The sequence below is a fragment of the Molossus molossus genome, unplaced genomic scaffold (assembly GCF_014108415.1).
Source record: "Molossus molossus isolate mMolMol1 unplaced genomic scaffold, mMolMol1.p scaffold_m16_p_22, whole genome shotgun sequence".
NCBI classification, from domain to species: domain Eukaryota; kingdom Metazoa; phylum Chordata; class Mammalia; order Chiroptera; family Molossidae; genus Molossus; species Molossus molossus.
Window position 1 is genome coordinate 30,226,551 of NW_023425358.1, and position 16,965 is coordinate 30,243,515.

The window sequence follows — 16,965 nt, forward strand, 5'->3', positions numbered from 1 at the left end:
GAACACTGATTTTATTTTTTATTTATTTATTTTGTATTTGTTTTTTTAATCCTCACCCAAGGATATTTTTTTCTATTTATCTTCAGATAGAGTGGGAGGGAGAGAGTAGGAGAGAAAGGGGGAGAGAGAAATATTGACGTGAGAGGGACACATCTACTGGTTGCCTCCCACATGACCCCAACCAGGGCCGGGGACAGACTGCAACCAAGGTACGTGCCCTTGGTCAGAATCGAACCTGTGACTCGTTGGTCCAAGGGCTGACGCTCTAAGGCTGAGCCAAACCAGCCAGGGCAAAAAAAAGCACAGTGATTTTAAAAATAAAAATCAACATTAGTAATGGCTGTCTGAACTTAATGCCCTGCCTACCTCTTTTCTTAAAAGGGTAAGAAAAGGCTGCAAATAAGATGATAACATAGCCTATTTTTCTGCTCTCATCCAAAAAAATATTCTTTTTTCTGAATATTTAAAAAGACAAAACTTCATTCTAATTTTATGTCTTAAACAGTACCAATTAAAGAATGTACCCACATCGCCCTGGCCATTTTGGCTTAGCAGGTAGAGTGTTGGCCTGCGGACCGGAGAATCCCGGGTTCAGTTCCTGCTGAGGGAATGTACCTTGGTTGCAGTTTGTCCCTGGCCCCGGTTGAGGTTGTATAGGTGGTAGCAAGTCGATGTGTCTCTCTCACATCGATGTGTGTCTCTCTCTCTTTCCCCCTCTCTCCCTCCCACTCTATCTGAAGATGAATGCGAAAAATGTCCTCGAGTGAGGATTAAAAAAAAAAGAATGTACCCATATTGTATCACAAGGTATACTTCTTGGTTTGTCTACCTGTAAAATGTATTTTGTTTCCATTTTCACTGTCATGTTCTAATCTAAGTTTTCATTACCTCACTTTGAGAATATTGTACTAGTCTTTTAATATTTTTACTCTATTCTTTCCCTATATCTCATCACAGTCAGCCCCTATTTCCCTGTTATGTTAATCTATTTTCCTTAATTTGGAGTTTTTAATCACTAACATTATTTTACCTTCTATTATATTGACTATCAAGAACATGTCACTTGTATCATATAGCTAACCTGTGCAAATTTGTTGGTAAAAACAACCCATTTATCAAATAAAATGGAAGCAATAGTATTTTCCCATTATCAACAACGTTCTTGCATATATCTATAAAACAACTAGCTTGATATTGTGTTTAATTTTTTTGTCATTATGAGATGTTTAACTTGGGTGGGTGTTCTACTTGGCTAGTAAGTAAATAAAGGCATTTTCTTTTTTCTTTCTATTTAAAAAGTATTTAAGTGTATACAAGTGGAAATGACAAAGAAATACTAATTTTCTTTGTGTTTAAAAATTTCCTTGTGGATTGAACAGTTATGTTTATTTAATTATGTTTGTATGTTTTACTACTTATATATAAATCATTAAAATTTTCTAATGTATATATAAAGTACTATTGGAGTTGTATTGAATGTTACATTTAACAAAGAAGATAAAATATAAGATAAAAGCATTAAATATCCAAAAATTTCTTTTAAATGGCCATTCCAGCTATTATTTTGGGTGATAGAATTATTTACCCATTTGGCCTTGGACTTTGCATCATAGTATTAACTGTTTCTTTTTTATTTCTTTATAAATGGGTCAGTGGAGGGGCATGCCTGTGCTTTTCATGTTGATGATCAGTGCATTTCATTTGTTTTGTTTTTATAATGACTATTTAAAATTAACTGATTTATTAACTTTTAAAAATAAGAGAATAATTGAGAATTCTTGTATGAATGACTTATAAACCAGTCAGTCATATTTTGATTTAGACATGGTATGTTAAAGAATATAGATTGCAATAAGATTTAATTTTAACATTGGCTTGCAAATATAATCCTGTTTTTTTCTTTTTTAAGCATTAGTCTCTTTCTAAAGTAGGTTTTATATATTCCCTTAGTCATAAGAATAGTCTGTCATAAGTCCACACAGCCTAGGCAAGGAAGAGATAACCTGCCACATCAGGGACTCTTAAGAAGTACCTGAGAGCCCTGGCCAGTGTGGCTCAGTTGGTTGGAGAATTGCCCCACACACTGGAAGGTTTCAGGTTTGATTCCTGGTCAAGGCACATATCTAGGCTGTGGGTTTGATACCCAGTTGGGGTGCATGTGGGAGGCAACCAATCCATATTTCTCACATTGATGTTTGATGTTATTCACCCCCCATCCCCCTGCCCTTCCTCCCTCTCTCTCTCTCTCTAAAAAAAGAAGTACCGGAGATGAGATTCCATCCGGCTGAGTGCATCTTCTGCCGCAGGATGATGGGAGGGAATTGTCCAGAGCAGCTGAGATGGGAGCTAGGCCTGTAGAGGAGCACTTCGGGCTTGTGGTGAGGCTTTCATTGGTTGTCTCAGCCCAGGGAATCAGTGCTGTCTGGGTCCGGAGTTGGGACAGCTAGATTAAAAGCAGAGAAGAGAAAAAAAGAAAGATTCAAAAGGTGTTCAAAAGGACGGTTTCTGGCATTTTATGATCTGGTTTTAAACATTATCCTGAACTGAATCCAGAAAGAGCATCTAGCATTTTTCCTTGGGATTCACTATCTGAGAGGTACAGTCACTGAAATAGTGCATTTTACCCAAATACACTCCCGTATTAACTGCTGGCATTTATTTTTGTGTTTTGTAGTGACCTGTAAGGTCTCTTACCATCTTTGTGTCTATGTGTGGCAGTTCAGATTATTGCTTGTTAGCAAGGGAAAACTAGACAGGGGAGTGTGACTGAATCCACACACTTAAACCACCATGAAATCGACACAAGACACATATCCTGTTTATGGTAGTTTGTTAACTGGTGTGACTTTATATTCTAGGAACAGGATGATGATTTTTGATGATGAGCTTTGGTTCACTTGTTTAATCTTGATTAGTAGTGTTCTGTTCTACTTTGAGATTAAAAAAAAAAAAGGACAAAAGGCTTGTGTTCTTTCCAGATGTCTCTTTGATGTGACTACTCTGGGGATTAGAGAGGAATGACACTCAGTATTTTCCACCTGATGATTATTTGTAGGTCATAGTTGTCATCCAGATTCTCAAAGGTGGTCACAGTTCACATGCTCAGAGAAATATTCCTTCAGTGTGACAGTTGATGTAGTCAGGCTTTTGAATTTCTGTCTTTAGATGGCTGTGTGCTCTTATGAGTTTTGATTACTGCCTATAGCATGGCCTTTTAAAAAGTCTTCTTCCCACTAAGTATCACAGAGCTGATCTTAAACTTTTACCATTTGATTTCTCTGTGTTGTGAAGTGAACACAGCTAACATTCACTGTGTGCTTTCCTCCCTTCTGAATTGTTTGAACTGGCAGAGCTCCTGCGTCAGCAGCGCCTTTGTGTAATGCCAAGATACAGACTCCACTTTTTTTAGTACTGGATCTACATCCAAACTTAATCAGTTAAATTTTTTTAAAAACACTTACTAATGGACCATTTGAAAAGTGCTGATGTTTGCTTTGAAATTTCTGAAGCTAAATCATTCATTTGTAATCCATGGTGTGGCTACTAGAATACTAAATTGACTTATTCTTTTGTGGTGAATAAGATACAGGAATAAAAGGGGGACCTCTTTCTCTTGCTGTTGGTCAAAGGAAGAAGTAGCATTTACTACAGTGTTGTCATTCTTAGCGACATGAACTCTTACTGCTTTCTTGACACATTTGCTTAGAGAAAATATTCTTAAAACATGGACCCCTCCTTTACATGCAGTGGTAAAAATCTTTAGGTAACACATGACTATTGCAACGAATTGACCATATTAATTAGGCTTCAGAGTTATTAAAGGGAGATGACACAGCTTTATGGCAAGGTGCCAAACACATGCCAATTTGAATAAAATACACACTTTCCTGTTACTTTTCCCCTTTCCTGCTGTTTCAGCATCACCAAGTTCTGCTCTCGGTTGGGATGGGAAAGACGAATCGGACTGTAGTGGGCAGAGGGGTTGTGTTGAGTGGTTTTATTCCTGGATATATATTTTATATATAATCAAAGTAAATATGTGTGTGCATGATCACATACTGTGAAAAGTCAGATGAAGGGCACACTCTTGGCTCCAGGTTAGCTTGCCTGTTTGAATTGAGAAAATGATGACATATACTGATTATGCTAACATGTTTTAGAGCATGTCCTACTTTCAGTATGAGATTTCTCTGATAATGCTTTTTTTTGTTGTTGCTATTATTAAATAAGATTAATGTGCCATATAGGGTTAACTATGTTCTCTCCCCAAAGACATCAAATGGGAGGCCTCATGTAGAAGCTAAATTATTCTATTCGGAGAGGAATCAGAGATTGATTTAAATATAAAAGGATTAATTGGTCCCTGAACCAGACTATTAAAGTGTACTGTGATCCTGACTGAAAGTGGAAGAATTACAAGTGCATTGCGTAGAATAAATTAATGCATTTTCATGGCTTTAATCCCTTTTTTCTGTATTGCTTATTGTGGTTTTATGTACTGCACAGTATTGTATGCTTAATTGATGTAGAGGGGATTCTCTGTATAATGATTAAATGGGATAGAGGAGTAGAACTATCCTTTGAGCTTGGATGGTGGTTCTTTCAGTGTAGCTGAAAAGATCTCCAGAGAAGGAATATTTTTGGAATTCTTACCAGTGATGACCCTCGGGCACAGAAGTTAAGTGTTATTGAATAAGAAATGTAAAAGTTTACGTTCTCTGAATACATCATTCAAGATGAACATCAGCTGACAGTGGGTAAATACAGCCCTTTATCCTCAAAAGAATTTAATTGAGACTTCAGCTCTTGAGGGTAAATAGTGTAATGGCACCATTCTCAGGGACAGTTTTCTTCTTTTATAACTTTCTATTCAAACGATATTGATTTTTCTCATTCTCACTCACAGACTGATACTTCAGTCTAACAGGGTGCTGCTCTTGAAGGCTGTGAGCTTCTTGTCTCTTTCCAGAGAGAATAAATTTATGTTTATTCACCTCTGTTACTTGCTGCTTTTATAAATAGGTATTCATGTAAGTTCTGCTTTCAAAAAGTAATCCCGGTAATAAAGGGAGAGCAAACAAGTTTTGGTTCATTGGACTGATTTAAGAATTCATGTATTTTAGGCTTTACTAGCAATACACATTTCAAGTTTCAAAATGGTGTATTTAAGATACTTCTCTTTTCTTGTCTCCATACGTCTTTCCCTTATAATTTGATGTGCTTTACCTTTCAGTATTCTATCTGCTTCTGAGTAATCAGTCTGTACGGGATATTTTAAAATAGGTACAGCTTATCTGAGAATTGAGATACAGAATCATTAGAATCCCAGAATTGAAGACATCATTAAAGGTTATCCTGTTCCTCACTCCTTTCAATACACTTGAGTTTCCTTTACCACATCTTCAGGGATAGCAAATAAATCACCTTTTGTGTAAGTCTTTAAACAACCTGGTTAGAAAGTCTTTATGTTATATTGGATTGAAATATATTTTTCTGTACTATTTATCTACATCAGTGATGTTTGACTGTCGTGCCTGAGTTCTGTGCACCTGGTGAACATGGTTCAGGTGTACCAGGAAGTATTGACTAATATTGCTACAGTTTCATCAGATTGTACAGCTGATAGATTGTACAGCTGATATTTGCCACAATGAGAACAGCATATATACCGTTCCAACAATGATTGTAAAATACCATGCTGAGCAAAATAGGTTTTGTGGCATGGTGTAATTGAGTGTAACTTGTGCATCAAAGATTATTCTCTTCCCTAACTTGTCTCATCTCTTGGTTAAATATCTACACTTCCATGTCGTCATTTTAGGTGGTTTTAAGTTCTTTCTATATTCTCTTTTGAACATGTTTCAGTTTGCTTAATAACCTTTTAAGTGTGGCATACAGAATTAAACTAAACACTCTAAGCATGCTCTGACTAGCTTAGAGGTGAAGCAAGTAGATAGTTAACTCTCTCGTTCTTAACCGGTGATTTTTAACATTTTCTGCCCCAGTCTATCTGATATACGGGGCAAATGTTCCTCAGTAATACTGGTTCCTCACTAAGTCAGTCATTTTTAGAAGGGGCTTGTCTGATTTGAAAAGCAGCCTTCATGGGGATTCTAATTATGATCCACATACCAACATTGATGTTGTACATATTCTACATCTAGTTCTATTGTTGCATTTTGTGATTGCCTTAGCTTCTTTTGCTACTTACATTTAGATGCCTTCTATAATCAGTTAAAACCTTCTCTAGTTGTTCTTTGAAAAGTCCTAAACTTACATAAGCTATGGTTGAATTTTAGGCTAACTCCATCTGCATTTAATATACATATATCACAAGTATATATAGCTCAAGTGAGTTTTCCCCAATTACATTTATGTAACCTCCACTCACCGGTACCTCAAAAACCTCCCTCATTGTTCTTTTAAGTCACTGCCCCTCCCCTCCCAAGCATAGTGATATTCTGAGTTCTAACAGCTTAGTTTAATTTGTTCTTGCATTTTATAATCATATATTATGTTTTCTTTTTGTCTGTCTTTTGTTCAGCATTGTGTGTGGCAGTCATTCAAGTTGCCGTGTGTAGTTGTAGATCATTTACTCTGCTCGCTGGACAGCAGCATTCCATTGTGTGACTATGCCTTGATTTATTTGTCTACTCTACTATTATTGATGGAAGTTTGGGTATTTTTCCAGTCCTTTTTAAAAAACAAAACAAAAATATGTTTTTATGGATTTTTTGTTTTTAGAGAGAGAAAGGGAGGGAGAGAGAAACATTGATCAGCTACCTCCTGTGTGCCCCCTGCTGGGGTTCTAGCCCGAAATTCAGGCATGTGCCACGCCGAGAATTGAACCGGAACCTCTCAGTCCATGGGACAACACTCAGTCCACTGAGTCACATCGGCCAGGCTATTTTACAGTTTTTATAAATGTTTAAAATTAGTAAATAAGACTTTGCCAGAGTCATTCATGAGAAAATGGTAGATCTGATGAAGTCTCTTGTTCTGGAGTAAATGACCCAGCCTGATCCAGAGAAAAGCAACTAACATTTCTCTCTCACATTTACTAGCATTATGAAAGAGGAAAATTATTTTAAGTGGAAATCTCCAAATTTAATGAAAAATAGGTGTTTTATTGCTTCATTTGTGATAGTAATCAGATTCATAGGTGTGATTACTAATCAGAAAAACTGGTATTTATTCAGATGATAATTTGATTTAAATAGTATTTTATAACTTCATTTGTTCTCAGTGTATTTTGTTACTAAACTTAGTGAATTCTACTTTTTTAAAAGATAGTTTTGAAAGGAGAAAATATGAATGGGTTTATTTGGTTTAGTTAAATTTATTGAACTCCAAATGGAAGAGAGCGTAGGGGGAGGACAGAGAAAGGTAAAGAGGGAGAGGGAGCAGGAAAGGTGGGCAGGCTCCTGTCACAAAAATCAAGCAAACCCACAGCTTTCTTTTTTCTCTTTACATGTTGTTAGGAGGAATGTCATTAAAAGATATGCTTCACATGTGGTATCTCACCCTCTCCTCTTTCCTTGCTGTATCCAACTTTCGCCATGATGTCTGTACTTGTATGACTTGTCGGCTGTATCTAGAAGACATCTTGAAATCCACTCCCCCTTTGTCTCCACTGCTACCAACCTACTCTAAGCCATGGTTTTCTTTCACTTGGGCTGCCAAAACACCCCTCTGGCTATTCTCCCTGCTTATTTCTTCATAGAGAATTATCCAGACAATAACTAAACTTTTCAAATATAAATGAGACCCTCCTAATTTTCTTGCTTAAAATCCTACAGGGTTTATCAGTGTATATAGAATAAAATTCAAGCCCCATCCCATTGTTGAAATGCTCACATGATCTAAGCCCTGCTCACCTCTTTGACCTCATTTTGTATCTCTCTTTCCTATTTATAAGCTTCAAACATAGTGGCCATTCTGTTCCCCAAGCACATTAAGCTTGTTTCTATACTTCTGACCTTTGTATGTGCCCTCTGGCTAAACCCCTTTCTCTTAGGTCTCATGGGGGAGAGGGGCTGACTTCTTTCCCCTTCCTTCCCCATCAACCATTGCCATCTCTTTGCCCTGCCTCCCTTCACTGCACTCTCAGATACATCATCTTGTTTTGTTTTCTTCATAGCTTTTCCTCCTGAAGTCCTCTTTTAGAAAACGTTTAAACTGTCTGACGGCCCAGCAGAATGTAAGCTCTGTGAGGATCAGGGCTCTGAGGGCCTTCCTCACTGTGGCACATTTGGTGTTTTGGGCAGTGCTTACACATTTATTGAATGTACAAATGAACTGAAAGTTGCTTATGCTACAGATTCTTGATAATGCAAGGAGATTCTCTGTCAGAATTTCTTAATCGCTAAACCTTTTGCAAATCGGTGCTCTCAAAAAAAAAAAAAAATTGAACATCCATAATTTTAAGGTTTCATGTTTTTTTTTGATAGTGACCAGATGCTGTGATTGTCCTTAAATAAATGTCTGCATAACTACTGTATACATTAGAATAGTTTGAAGAGCAGGGACCAACTTTTTTGCTGCTCCATCACCTGAAGAATCTCATGTTTCTATTTGTCTCTTTAATGAGATGCTAATACCATTCTTAATTTGAGTAAATATTATCCTTCAGATTTCAATACCTAATGGCTCTCTGTTAGTTCCAATATCTCCCTTTTCTTTTATATCCTCTCAGGTGAATCTGACTTCATTAGGAAAAATTGCTTTTAACCGTTAAGAATCAAAGTTAATTCTGTTTAGAATTTGTATAATACATTGCAAAACATGGATGTAGCTATCTTGAGTTCATAATTTTAAGAAGACATAAGAAAAGTACAGAAGTACCTTATGTTTATTATTCTGTTGGTTTCAGCCATCAGATTTCTTTCTTTTAGAAAAAAAATTTTTTTTTTTCCTTTATTGATTTTAGAGAGAGAGCAAGTGAGAGGGAGAGGGAGATAGAAACATCGATGAGAGAGAACATCTCTATTGGCCGCCTCCTGCATGCCTCCCACTGGGGATTGGTCCCTCAACCTGGGCATATGTTCTGACTAGGAGTCGAACCAGCGACCTCTTGGTGCATGGGCTGATGCTCAACCACTGAGCCACACCAGCCAGACAGATTTATTTCTTTATGTTAGGAATGGGGGAGTTGGGATCACAAGCAGTGCTGCCGATTAAAGGCTGCACTGTGTTTTGTTTAAAGAAAAAGAAAACCTAGCTCTTGGTATAGGCTGGTGGCATGGGATGAATATGGAAGATAAATACTTGCTGATAACAGCATTTTACCAAGTAAGTGTCAGCTCCAATTTTATTTTTATTTTGCTGGGAAAACTGACCTCCTTTGAGTACTGGTGAGTGAGACATTTTGCAACAGTACTGAATATAAAAGGCCCTGCTTTCTGGTAGGCTAGTGCCAAATGGTAGAAAGCCTTTAAAGAACTTGCCAAGCCACATTGGGTGACAGCTGCTAAATCTGAAATGAAGCGATATGAAAAGGTAGACTTTTCCCTGCTTGTTTATTGTGAGTGGTTTCTTAAAAATATAACTAGAACCTTCCCTGTGAATAGGATTATAAAATAATTGATATTGTATTGTTTATATATTTGCTCCCATTAAATATATATTATAACACTATCAGTTCCTTAAATAGAATTAGGGTGTGAGAAAGAACGTCTCAGTGTGGGTCCTCCTCTCTTTTTCCTGCCTCATCTCATTCCAGAAGTATTTAAGGTAGTTTACATATAATAAATATAATAAGACAGGAAAAATAGTAAGGGTTTAATATTCATTTATGATAGAAAGTGCAGTAGAGGAGTATGGAGAAACACTATGAAAGCAAACTCTACATACCTAGCACCAGAATTGAGCAGATTGCCCCTATTTTGCCATTGTTTGTTTGCCCATGTAGGTGAAGTGACCTATACTTGTTGTTCACCTGGTGAATGGCAGCACATTGGAATTCCCAGATGGTCACCTCTCCCACTGTGAGCTGGGTGTGGGAATCTAGGCAGATGTTAGAAGTCTGTCCCTATGTTTCTTTCAAACTGGCAAGAATTCCACCAAGCCTGCCACTCAGGCTCCTCCTTGGGAATCTGTCATAGTGGTTGGGTGTTTGTGTAAAATGTAAGTAAACATTCATGATTTTAAGATGGATTGTACACATATGTTTTGTGATCTGGGAAGATAACGCATTTTGCTCTAGCAGTAAGAAGCAGTGGAGAAAGCTAGTTTGTGTTCTCAGGCAAAGAGGCAAAAGGATATGTCAAGTTTTAGCTACTTTAGTGTCAGTTGATTAGTTTTGTTTCTTAGTAATATATAGTGCCTTAGTAGTACTTAATGAGAAAAGTGGTGGAAAATATTTTATGTGGTTCTCTATTCCCCCCCCATTTCTCAACCCCCCACTTTGTTACTATCTTTTAAAGTAAGCAACAACAAAAAAAGGATGAAAGTTTTTGTTTTATACTTAAAAACAAAAACTGGAATCCAAGCGTGTCTTAATGTGAATAAAAGGACTTTGGTGGCTATGAGTTAACTAATATAAATGTCACACGAATCTGTATTCTTTACCAGGCACATTCCCATTAGTTTTCAAAGGGCTGTCCAGAGACTGGGAGTCAATAATCTGGCCTCGTTTAGTAACCTCAAGAGAGATTTTAATAAGATGACTTTCATAAACCTCCTCAATTTTGGTGTGCGTTGGCTTCTGATTTACAAGCACACATCACTGACTAGAGCTGCTCTTAGTCCATTTTGGCATCTTAAAAATTATCTTACATAGCTTGTGCCATTTGAATGGCAACTCTCACACTTTGTCAGTACTTTGGATGGAGGGCATACTGAGTCAGAGCCTCCTAGCTGTTTCTTGCTTCTAGTAAGTGAGATACCCAGGCAGAAACGTTAAATCCTTTAGGCCACTAGGGCAGCACTGTTGTACATTAATGCGGGATGAGCTGCTACTCTGTCAGCACTGACTGCAGTGCCAGCAGTGGACCCCTTGTGATTGGGAAGAATTAATGCACTACCCCAGTGCCAAATTTACTGCCAGAGAAGGACAGCTTTGAGTATGGAAAGGGAGGAAGGAGCAGTCATAGAGCTTGCTGATTTAGATTTTCTCAGATACATGTATGTAACACATGTATATATTTATATATGAAGAAAGTTGATCACTGAGGCAATTTAGCATTGTAAAATGTAATTGGTAACTTTTCTTTCTTAGAAAGGTGATGAATCATAGAATGGTGATGCTAATTTATATATGTGCCGTTAACTTTCCTAGACATTTTTATTGCCTTTGTAATAAGGTTTAACTTAGAATTTAAAGAGAAGATATATGAAATAATGACAACATCTCAGTTTTATAAAATTATTTAATAAGCTTTTATTATTTGAATATTATACTGCCATCCTCCTTTAAAAACACAAAAGTGAAGGACTGTCCAATAAGAGAAAGGTCAATATGTTAGTGAGCAAAGGATCTAGACATAGTGTGTGACTGCTGCCAAAGTAAATGGTATATGTTTAATGAAATGAAATGATAAAGTAACATTAGCAAAGTATTCCCAAATGAGGATCTATAGAGTCAAGCATATTACTTCTTGCAAGATATGTGGTTCATGACAACTTGGAAATTTTTAAGATAAGTTCGTAACACAGAAAACATTTGGACAGAATTATCTAAATGCATTCTACATTGTGAATTTGTTATCAAAACACTCTTACACCATGAAAAGAACAGGAGTTTATTAATATTCATAATGTGTTTTGAAAGCACATTGCATTCCGAAAACTCAGTGTAAGAAATTTAAATGCTCCCATCCCCCCTTTTTTAAAGATTTAGAATACTGTAAGAGACTAAAATGGTCTGGAATACTAGTCACTCCTGTGTTGCATTTCTGCAAGTCTTTGCCTAACTACACAGGTGCAACCCAAACCAGTTACTTGTGTTTTCTAAGTAAACAGTTTTAAAAGTTGCCCTTTTTTCCCTATCACTGGAAATTGTATACTACCATCTTCTACTAATAATTAAACGTCTGCCCACTTAAAAAAATATTCACTGTGCATTTCAACTGTTCTTACTCTCCTCATGATGGACCTTTCTAAAGAAGAGTAATTTCATCTTTGGTTGTGACCAAAACTGCATTCACTCATTCAATGACTATTAAGTTTTGTGTGTCATGAGCTGTGCTAGGTGCTGGGGATACAGAGGTCAGTGGGCTAGATATGATTTTTCCTCTTAGGGAGCTTAGATTTTGGTGGAGAAGAGCATCAAAATAAAATATTGCAAATTATGACAAGCCCTAAGGAGGGAAAAAATTGGGTTGAGGAAGTATTGGATGTATGAATTAATGTAGTGAGAGATGACATTGGAAAGATAGAATGAAACCACATTTCTTTCCTTATTGGAATATAGTTTTATGTTGTTATTTTTTAATCCTCACCCAAGGACATTTTTCCATTTTTGGTTCAGATAGAGTGGGGGGAGGGGGGAAGGGGGGAGAGAGAGAGAGAGAGAGAGAGAAACATCGACTTGAAAGGGACACATTGAGTGGCTGCCACCCACACGACCCAACCAGGGCCAGAGACAAACTGCAACCTCAGTACATGCCCTTAGCGGGACCTGAACCCAGGTCTCTCTGGACTGCAGGCCGACGCTCTAACTGCTGAGCCAAACCAGCCAGGGTGGAATATAGTTTTATGTATTGGACCTCTGAGAATATATAATTTTAGCCAGTTAGGACAATAAGATGGAATATAGGATATTTTAAAAATAATAGGAAGGCTCCAGACCTTCCCCTTATTCTCATGGGGTCATGTTATTTCTTCTAATTGATAATTCTTTATGATTGCATAGGGTACAAACCAAAATAAAATATTACATTATAATTATATGATTTTAAAAATATTTAATATTAAAGTACAGAAATTTTGACTGAGGTAGATACCTACCAGCATTTCTCTATCTTCATGATTTGATCTGTTTTAAATTCTTTGGAATCTTGCTGTGCATGTCATTGAGTATCATAGTTTTATGTTAGTATTTTTCTCTCCTAAAAGTTTTTAGGTACTTTGTTTAGGAAACGATAAAATACTTAAGGGCTGATTCTAGTCTTGTTTATTTCTGTATCCCTTAATCAAGCGCAGTGTCTGCACCAGAAAGGTAGATGTGCTTAGTACATATTCGTTGATAAGTGAGTTCTGATATTATGGGTGCCACACAAGAAGTGCTCTGGATAGCAGAGAAGAAATAGGTCTCTGGCCCTGGCCGGTTTGGCTCAGCGGTTAGAGCGTCGGCCTGCGGTCTGGAGAGACCCGGGTTCGGTTCCCGCTAAGGGCATGTACCTCGGTTGCAGTTTGTCCCCGGCCCTGGTTGGTCGTGCGGGTGGCAGCCACTCGATGTGTCCCTTCACATTGACGTTTCTCTCTCTCTCTCCCTTCCTCTCTCTCCCTCCCACTCTATCTGTACAAAAAATGGAAAAATATCCTCGGGTGAGGATTAAGAAAAAAAAAAAAAAGAAATAGGTCTCTGGAGAGATCTAATATGAAAAAGTTCTATGGAGAAAGTAGAAGTGATGCTGCCCTGGCCAGTTTGGCTCAGCGGTTGGAGCATCATCAGCCTGTGGACCAGAGAGTCCCGGGTTTGGTTCCCACTAGGGGCACGTACCAAAAAAAAAAAAAAGAAGAAGAAGAAGAAGTGATGCTGGCCTTTGAAAGATGGGATTTAAGGGGAATAAATGAAGGAGTGGAGTGACAGCAGCGTAGCTGGGATAAACACAATGTGCTAGCATTGCAAACTGGCTGTCATTGAGAGTTTGTACAGGGAAGTAAAAGTGATTGCACCAGAATAAAGAAAACCTGGTTTAGACTTTTTTCCTCTGGGCAGTGGGGGACTGTGACATGGGATTGAGAAGTATAGATTGTGACTACCATTGTGTTTTAGGAGGATTGATTTAACATTCTACTTAGGGTGGATAATAGAATAAAGGCACAGAATTCCTTAATGGCATTTACTGAGGAGAATACCCTGCTAATCTTTATGTCTAGTCCTTATTTATTCTCTGCCAGTTTCCTTTCTTGTTCAGAGAATATAAACTACCTTGGGTCCAAAGAGAGTCACTATGTTGTACTCCATGGCTCTCAGTGATATGTTTCAGGCAGGCTCTTTCCAGAAGAACAATTAGCAAGATCATAAAAAATTCTCAAGAGCAGGGGTGGGTATCTCCTAATATATTCCTGGATGGAATATCACAGTTTTACACCTGTGTTCTCCCCTGTATCATGACTCAGGATTCCAGGCTTATTTCTGAATCTCCCAGTATAGTGTCAGAAAATTTTAGAGGAAAGATATAAAGTATCACAAACTCATTGAGTATTAATGCAGCATCTACCCATATCATGCTAAGTACGGAGGTCTGAAATGATAGATAAAACATGATTTCTATCCTCACAAAATGTAGTCAGATGGACTGGACATAAAATGTATGAACATTGAAGTGCTTTGACTGAGATATCCTTAAAGAGCATTTAGCCTATTCTGGGACTTTAAAGATGATTTTTTGGAAAAGATGAGTAGGGGCCAGATGAAGGATAGGGGTAGTTTATCTAGACAAGACAGCAGAGTACAAGCATAGGCATGTGAAGCAGCTTAGCATCTGTGGTAATACATGTCCAGTCTTAAATCAGACTGGTCAGGTGAGTTGGAGGAGTGGCTGACGGAGGGAGTGTGCACTAGTGCTAATATTGAGCATTTCCTTTTTAACATTCTTCTTGCACTGATTGCCACAAGGGAATACATTTATGTTATGTTTAGCTATTCAGCACTTACACAGTAGCAGAACTTTCTCATAACGGTATATATCTCTCTCTATATCCCTTATGATTCCTTGTTTAGAGAAATATAAGTATGTGGCCTGAAATCCTAGTATCTAGGGATGCTCCAAGGTGAGGCAGGTGTCAGTTGTTTTGACTGCTCTCAAACTGACATTGCCATCTTTACCTAGGGGTTGCTTTGAAACAAAACATTTTGATGGTTTCTTTCTTAATTCAGTTCTGAAAGAAATAGGTCTTTAAAGCATGTAATAAAGAGTTAGAAACGTCTGGTGAAATATTTTGAGATATACTGTACTTATAGCATAGGTGAAATAGTAAAGCACCCAGAGGAAGGGAAGAAGGGGAGGATAAAAGAAGAAGGATGGGAAAGAGAGGGCGGAGGTGAGGAAGTGAAGGAGAGAGAAGGGGAAAGAAGAGGGAAAAGGATGGGGGAAGAAAGGAGGAGAGAAAGCTTGTAAAAGGATTTTAAACTTGAATAAGCTTCCTAAGTTTATGTTATATGCTTGAAATAAGAATTTTATATTTTGAAAATATTTTAGTAGATTGCTATAGTGATTCCTTATCTCATCAGTAGTGTTTGTATAGGGCACTTAAAATGACATTCTTGTGATTAACTTCTAGATACTAGCCCAAGTGTTTATTAGTCATAAAACAATTATTCTAGCATGTAGTTTACGTTTATTCTTCAAAATTCTCTCTCACATATTGATTTTTTAATAAAACAAGTGGCAAATGCTAAAGCTACCAAACACCCCCCCATACAGTCTTTAAGATGAATGTTTTTCCAATATTCTTGAATGTGACTTTTAAAAAGAAAAGCTGAATCCCAGAGTTACTTAACAGACACACTGTCACATATAGACTCCCCAAACTCCTCGACCCCATCAGCTTCTCCCCCTCTCTTTTCTCTCCTTTTCCCTCTCTCACTCTCTCTCCATATTTCTTTCTCTTGTTTCCTCCTTCTGTCCCTCTTCTCTCCTCTCCATTATCTCACTTCTTTCCCATTATCTATAGAAAAAACAATATATAGAATGTCTTACTGTTTACAAACTTTAGATCCACAGTACCTCTGAGCATTGTGGTTGGTGTACCAGGGGTAATATTAGAAAGTGATGAGTGCTATGAGGAGAGGGGAAAGAGAATTATGAGGGGTTGTAACTTTAAATTATGTGATAAGGGAGCATTTAAGCAAAACTTGTAGGAAGTGAAGAGAGAGCCCTGTTGATATCTGTGAGGAAGAGTGTTACAGGCAGAGGGAACAGTAAGTTCAATGGTGCAGAGGAGGAATAGTTGATTACCTTGTTTGAAGAATAGCAAGAAGGCTTATTGGTCTGGAATGGAGAAAGGGAAGAGGAGAGAGCAACAGGCAATTTGGTAAGCAAGGTAACTATGGCTGGGTTGTTGGGATTTACTGGGTTTTTGATTTTATACTTTGTGAAATGGGGAGACATTGGAGGATTGGTTTGAGTTCTCTGTTCTGTTTCATTTGCCTTTGTCCTTGCTTCATTACTATCCTGTTGTAATTACTGTGGTTTGATAATAAATCTTGACACTAGTAGGTTAAGTCTCTTGCTCTGTTCTTTTTCAAAATTGCTTTGGCTCTTCTTGACCCTTTGTTCTTCTGTTTGTCTGTATAAATTTTAGTAGCAGCTGGTCAAAAAACTTACTGGAATATTGGTTGGAATTGGATTGAATTTATAGATTAGTTTAGAGAGAATTGTAATCTTTATCAATATTATCTTTTAAAAGAGTTGGTATCTTCTTTTATAGTCTTCAAACCTAATACTCTGTAAATTTTTCCATAGAAGTCTAACATGTCTTATTAATTTATTTTCTAGGTATTCATTGTTATTATTAATGGTGTAATTTTTCTCTCCACTTTTTTTTCCAAATAGCATGTAGGAACACAGCTGTTGTTCATCTTGTGTCTAGCAACCTTACTAACTCTTCTTGTTCTCTCCCATTACTTCTATTAGTCTGTCTATTGTCAACATAGAAAATGTAAGAGAATTATATCATATACAAATAAAGACAATTACCTCTTCCTTTCTAGCTTATATACCTCTTTTTCCTTTTTTGTCTTATTGCATTGAGTTGGACATCTAGGACAGTATTGTATGTAATAGTAGAGATATC

General features: G+C 37.3%; 1 protein-coding gene across 8 annotated transcripts in view; it reads left to right on the plus strand.

Moving 5' to 3' along the window:
* The window catches only part of MED13L (mediator complex subunit 13L), a 284,126-nt gene that overhangs the window by 199,375 nt on the left and 67,786 nt on the right, over window positions 1–16,965 (plus strand). The window lies entirely within an intron of this gene.